At 34.8% G+C, this 6,787-nt stretch overlaps 1 long non-coding RNA gene across 1 annotated transcript; it reads left to right on the top strand.

Moving 5' to 3' along the window:
- The first annotated feature begins 1,390 nt into the window (after positions 1-1,390).
- On the top strand, positions 1,391-3,567 carry LOC122282622. Its single transcript, XR_006230424.1, has 2 exons — positions 1,391-3,049; positions 3,351-3,567. It is a non-coding gene; the product is annotated as an uncharacterized LOC122282622 (long non-coding RNA).
- The last annotated feature ends 3,220 nt before the right edge of the window (positions 3,568-6,787 follow it).

The raw sequence follows: 6,787 nt of genomic DNA, 5'->3' as shown, positions 1-6,787 counted from the left end.
GTCTTGAAACTTGAAGTTGAATAAAGCAAAACATGAATTAGTCTTAAACAAGACTAGTTATTGAAATGACATAAAAGAAACTTAATCTTTGTGTAAAAGACACTTATTCATCTCTAAGTTCTTATACTAAATCTACTCCTGGCCATCCAGCTCTGCATCATTATAATCACCATCTGTGGCAATCAACATAGAAGAAAACAAAAAGATAAACAATAAAAATGAGTCGAATACTCAGTAAATAATACATCATGCCGTAAAATACCATCTAGCTTAGCATAAATTTGATTTTTAAAGCCTTATCATAACTTTCATATAACATTCATGGATTAACATGAACGGAAACATTCATGATCGTGGCAAACATGAAGCGTGAATGCATGAGTAACTTGTTTATCTTGAATTATACTTATTTCATGGTGAACCACGCTTGAGTCCATGGCACCACATAACTTGTCATGTAGTGAAACACGCTTGAGTCCGTGTTTCACTTAACTTACATAACATGGAGTGAAACACGCTTGAGTCCGTGTTTCACTTATCTTGCTTGACGTGGAGTGAAACACGCTTGAGTCCGTGTTTCACTTATCTTGCTTGACATGTAGTAAAACATGCTTGGGTCCATGTTCACTTAACTGGCATGACATGGGGTGAAACACGCTTGGGTCCGTGTTTCACTTATCTTGCTTGACATGTAGAGAAACATGCTTGGGTCCATGTTCACTTAACTTGCATGACATGGAGTGAAACACGCTTGAGTTCATGTTTCACTTAACTTGTGGTAACCACGCTTGAGTCTCTGGTACCGTCTTAGCATAACTATGGTAAACACGCTTGGGTCCGTGCTACCTTAAAATATTTATCTTTCTTAATGCATGATAATTTTCTTGGACTTCATAGACTTTTCTAGCATGGCATATTCTTGTACATGGCATGGCATAACATGATATATTCTTGTACATGGTATAGCATAGCATGACATGGCCTAACATGAATTAATCATTTTATGACATTTCATGGCATGCATGATCTCAAAACTACATGAATATGGCATACATGATCTAGCTATTTATTACATGACATGCTTGTCTTAAGTTATTGCATGGGCAATACATGGCATACATGGTCTAAGCACTACATGAATAAAGCATGCATGATTTAGCTATTTTAATTCATAGAATACCTATCTTAAATTATTATATGATCATATCATGACTTCCATGTGATTTTAGTAACATTCAATCCATCAATCAACAATTCATAAAAGCATAACATATATATAGGCTTACTTTCATGTAAATCATCATAATTCATAGAAGTTCGTGAAAGCGATCTAATCTTGACTTGGCTCTTAGCGCAACGTAGATAACCATCAAAACCATATCATATTATCATACCCAATTATAATATTTACATTATACATATATTTATATGATCATATTATTTACCTTTTAGCGTTACTTCTGAAATCTCACGTCATAGCTCGTGACCTATACGAGACACTAGACGTTACTAATCTTTCTAGAAGACGTGTTGTAGCAATCTAATTATTTAAAAACTTACCATAGAGATAATTTAATAAATATTCAAATATAAAAAAATTACCTAAAATAATATTATTCCAAAGCTCATATCATAATCTTAATAATTTTATAAAACTTAGTTAAAGGTCAATTGAAATATTAGCTAAGATAATAAGTTGAAACAATATAAAAGAATTTTTTAAAATATGCTTAAAAGCCCTTCAATATATTGTATAAAAGAATGAGTCTAAGATTAATATATTTATTTAAGTGAAACTTTGGTCTGATTTAAGTTTCAGCCTAGCCCCAATTATAGAAAACATTTAAGGTTACTAGAACAGTTTCTGTAAATACAACCAGCCCAGTAAAATAATCAAGCCCACAAGAAATCAACTCACTTAACAATTGAAACAAGTTTATGAAATATACTAAAATCAAGCCCAAATTAAAACAAAAGTCCATATTAATGAAACATGTCTAATAAACCTCAAGCCCAGCCCACAAGGAAAATAGCCCACGTATATGATCAGGTTTAAGACATAAAGTCTGCCTAGTTACTAGAGGGTAAAGAGGTAACTTCACCAAAAGTACCTTTATGAGGCAGTTTACGGAAATGTTAGGTGCAGTGGGTTGAAGGGCATTTGTGTAATAACTAAAACTTGCATGTGCTTTTCAGTAAAGTAAAAGAAATAAAAGGATATGAACAAAGCAATTAAACATTTGCTGGAGAAAGCGGCCAGCGATGGGATCTAAGGCTTGCTAAGGAAAGGTAACATGTGACAAGAGAGAGAGAAAAAAGGTGGCAGACTGCCGTGGCTTACCAGATGGTGGGGTGTTCAACGAAGTGGTTGACTGGCAGAGTCTATGCAGATCTGAAGGTGCTCTAATGAGGTGGCTGGGTCAAAAAAAAAAAGAAGGGGCTGCACGAGTGCTATCTTTTTCTTTTCCCTCTTTGTCAACTAAAATTTCTGAATCATTAATCTGGAGGTCTGGTGAGATTTTATAAAGGTGAGGGAAAGAGCTTTACGAGAGTTTTTAGGAGATTAGCTAGAGTTTTTAAGGGATTAGCTAGATCTGATTTGGTTTTGATCTTAGAATCTTTTCAAAAAATTTTTAAACCTATCCGATAATAACAAAGAATACAAGATAAAAAGAAAGCACTTTAAAACTCTAATTAATCTGATTCATTATCTTATTTAATAAATAAATAATTATAAGCATCTGAAGATAAATTATCTATCAAAAAAGTATCTGAAGATAAATAAATAAGTAATTAAAAAAAAATAAATATAAAAATAACATAACTAAATCATTTCTAACTGAATTAACCTAAATTCTAGGTCCATAGGTTACACATGATATCATCAGTCAGGAGCTTGAGACAAAATAATAATGAAAGTCATGTTTATAATCATCTGTATCTATTTAGATGAACTGAGCTTGGATTCTTGCAGAGCAGGTATGTCGGAGCCAACATGTCGGCAATTCTTTTTCAAAAGATTTTGAAAATATGCAAAATAATTTTGGGGGTAAGGATTTAAAGCCTTCATTTAGAAGGAATACATTGTTCGAAGTACCATGTCAGTGATTTGGAACGTGAATGAGCCATGAACTATCTGTGGTTTATTATAATCTATATTAGATTTGTTTGAGAGATTATATAAACAAGTAAAGTTACGTACAGTCGTGAAGTATGTAAGCGCCGTATAGTTGCTTTATAAAATAAGGAAATTTATTATTAAAAAATTAATTTTCTTTTCATGTAGATTTTATATTTATTCACTTTTTTTTCAAAATGATTACGTGATGCTTATATATTCATGACTGCAGGTATCGTTTCTCTTTTTGGAGACTTGTCCATGAGGCAGGGAATTTTATTTGCTTTCGGCCTCTCTTTACTGTAAGGAATACAATAATAGATCATTCCTAAGAAGGATACGAAAATAAAGAGAAATAACTATCCATTCTTTGTAGAGAAAAAGAAACATACTGAATATCAAGTCGCATTATAAGGTTCTCTTCTAATAAGAGATGCTTATTCGAATTATCCTTTACATGCACGCAAAAGCTGCTTCCTTTGTTCTGCAAAGTTCACAAGCTGTACTCCATAACAAATTAATATTCTTTTTTAAAAAATTCAAACACACCAAAGTCTAAACAAAACAATAGTAAAAAGGAAATATTCAAAAAATGAATATTTTATGATGGATGTATAAAATAATAAAAGTTGCCACCCTAACCGTGATGCCATAGGGGTGCTAGCCACCCATCCGGCCTCCCCGTTCCCATCTAGGTAGGGGTGACTGAATCAACTCCCGCATTTTGTTTTTGCCCATACTTTTAATCGTCCGCATACGCTTGCTGGGTGGGCGAATTGACACCCTCATCTGGTTATCTCATTTGTTAATATATTTTTCATAAAAAAAAGATTTGCACAAAATTGTATATACATTAAAAAAATCGGAGAAAACCAACAAATAGTTTCAAATCTATTCCCAAAAATATAGATCCACGGCTATAAGTTATAAAACTCACATTTCTATGGTTGCAATCGTGGGCCTTAAATTTATAGATCCACGGTGGCCAAGTTGTGGTCGTACCATTGTAGACCGCAGCTTGGCAATCACAACAACGGAAAGAGAAGTTGGGTTGAGAGGAGAAGTAGAAGAGAAGAGGAGGAGAAGAGATCGCTATGAACTTAGGCATGAAAAGAATGGGGAGAAGAGGAGAGGACAATGAGAGAAACTGAGGAAGTGAGAGAAATAAAAGGAGAGAAAAATGTTTGAATTTATAGGTAAGGTTTGTTTGTTTGTTTTAAGTATGCGGGTGGGTGGGGTGACATTCTAGATAGGTTGGGTATCCACCCATACACCCATTGTCCATATACTTCTTTTTTGAGTGAGGAACCTGTCTGCAACCCCAACTCGGGGGGGGGGGGGGGGGGATCCTCTAGTGAGACTGGCAGATTGGATGGATGGATTGGGTTGCAGGGGCCCGCCCGCTTAAACCTACATGATAGAGGTGACCAAACAATAGATTGGATTCTGATGTTCAAATCTAATTGCATTCCTTATGATAGCCTGCCTGCCTGCATGCATCCCATTCTTGAAATGAGTAAATACATTAAACATTGCTGAAGTCATATAATCAATTAATATTGTCTATTCAAATTACAAATTTTCTTGTTCCCTTGAGCCCAAATCTTCTCTAGTTGCCATCTCAAGCACTTCACCATTGTTTCTTGTCCCGCCTTTGTTTAGATTACAAATATCCCCAACTCCCTCAACCAACGTCCATTTTGTTGACTTTTTGCTCCTTTACTTAAGTCCCACATGGGTGGGAAGTGAAGGAGGAGTACATTTGCAAGTCTATATAAGGAGGCTTGGGTTTCTTAATTTAAGTACACCAGTTGAAAGTTAATCTAATAACTTTTGACTTTAGTTAAATTTATCTGTAGTCCATTTTTATAAAAATGGGAAGATGTGTACAATTAAAGTTTTGCTAGTAGGGAAACTTTGTGGGTGTGTTTGGGGTGAGGAGAAAAATTGTGTGATTGTAATAACACATAGTGAATTTTCTTCTTTGGGTCTGTTGGTTTTTCTCTTGTTTTGAAGTTTCCACGTAAAATCTTATGTTGTTATTATTTCTCTATTTTTCTTGTTATGCTTGCAAAAGGTAGATCCTAGAGGGGGTGAATTTGAGAGGTTCAAATTTCTAACAATTGGTATCAGAACTGCTAGGTTCTTTTTGTGGGGTGGAGCTTTGGTATGGTAGTGTAGATACGTATAGTCTAAGGAAGTTCTGTCTAGGAGATTGGAAATTTTAAGTATATCCATTGTGACCCTCCAATCTTTCCTGGGAACTTACTTAATGAGGTACTATTCATTTCTATGGTAAAATTTATCAAGGTGATGTCAAGAATGAGATGGAGAAATTGGTTTACATAAGGCTTTGAAGGGCAGACCAACCCCTGAAGTCAACAATGATACTAGCGACTAGTGGAATGGCTAGTACAAGGAGCGGATTCGGCAAGTGACTCCAAGTTAGTAAATGGAGATAATGGTATTGATGTTAATGTTGTGTCTCTCTCCATGGAAAAAATGGACATGTATATTCTCATGGCATGTTGCTAATTTCTAAAATTGCCATAATAAAGGATGTGTTAATGTTAGCGGGTCTACAAGTTTGCACACAGGTATTGGTTTGACATTGATGTAGGGTGTGTGGTGAAAATTCATGTCGATGATTGATGAACTTCCAGGAAAGCCAAACATGGAAGTTACACTATAATTTTCAACAAGGTTGATTTTTAACACGGGCCAAAGTGAAATGTTTGGAATTGGTTTATTCTGAATAGATGTGCTTTTATGGTGAAGCATGATAGCAGAAACTATGAAGATTTTTATTGAGGTGGAGCTTGGCTGTGGGACCAGTCAAGGTCGCAACGTGGAGATTGTTAACTTTTTGCTCCTTTACTAAAGTCCCACATAGGTGGGAAGTGAAGGAAGAGCACATTTGCAAACCTATATAAGGAGGCTTGGGTTACTTATTTTAAGTATACCAGTTGAAAGCGTATCTAGTAACTTTTGACTTTAGTTAAATTCCTCTGTTGTCCATTTTTGTAAAAATGGAAAGATGTGTAAAATTAAAGTTTTGCTAGTGGGAAAGCTCTGCGGGTGTGTTTGGGGTGAGGAGAAAAATTGTGTGATTGTAATAGTTTTTCACATAGCAGATTTTCTTCTATAGGTTTGGTGATTTTTCTCTTGTTTTGGAGTTTTCATATAAAATCTTGTGTTGTTATTATTTCTCTATTTTTTTTGTTATGCTTGCAAAAAGTAGATCTTAAGGAGGGTGAATTTGAGAGGTACAAATTTCCAACACCATTTTTATCAGCCGAAATTATTGGTCTTGCTAGCTGTAGTGCTCCGGAACTAATCACAGTATATATAATTTACACGCTGGAAACTACTCGATCGTTCATGCATGAAGTTGATTAGGTGGCTGTTTGGGAAAGTAAAGCTGCTTATTGCTAAAATTTAGTAGAGCCTTAAGGCTCATCCCATTGGCAATGAGCATCATGTACTGCATGCATGGATGAATGTGTTGATAGAGTTGTGATGCTAAAATTTAGCTGCTACTATATTAATGCTTGTATTTTCCTGATCTGTCTTTCTATTTTTTATTGATGGCTGGTGTTCAATGTCCATTAATTACTAAAAGGAATCATAGTTATTTGCAATTATGAACTATTTGTCTGAACAATCTTC

This window comes from Carya illinoinensis, chromosome 11, assembly GCF_018687715.1.
Source record: "Carya illinoinensis cultivar Pawnee chromosome 11, C.illinoinensisPawnee_v1, whole genome shotgun sequence".
Taxonomy (NCBI): domain Eukaryota; kingdom Viridiplantae; phylum Streptophyta; class Magnoliopsida; order Fagales; family Juglandaceae; genus Carya; species Carya illinoinensis.
This window is presented reverse-complemented; position numbering and strand designations above follow the sequence as displayed.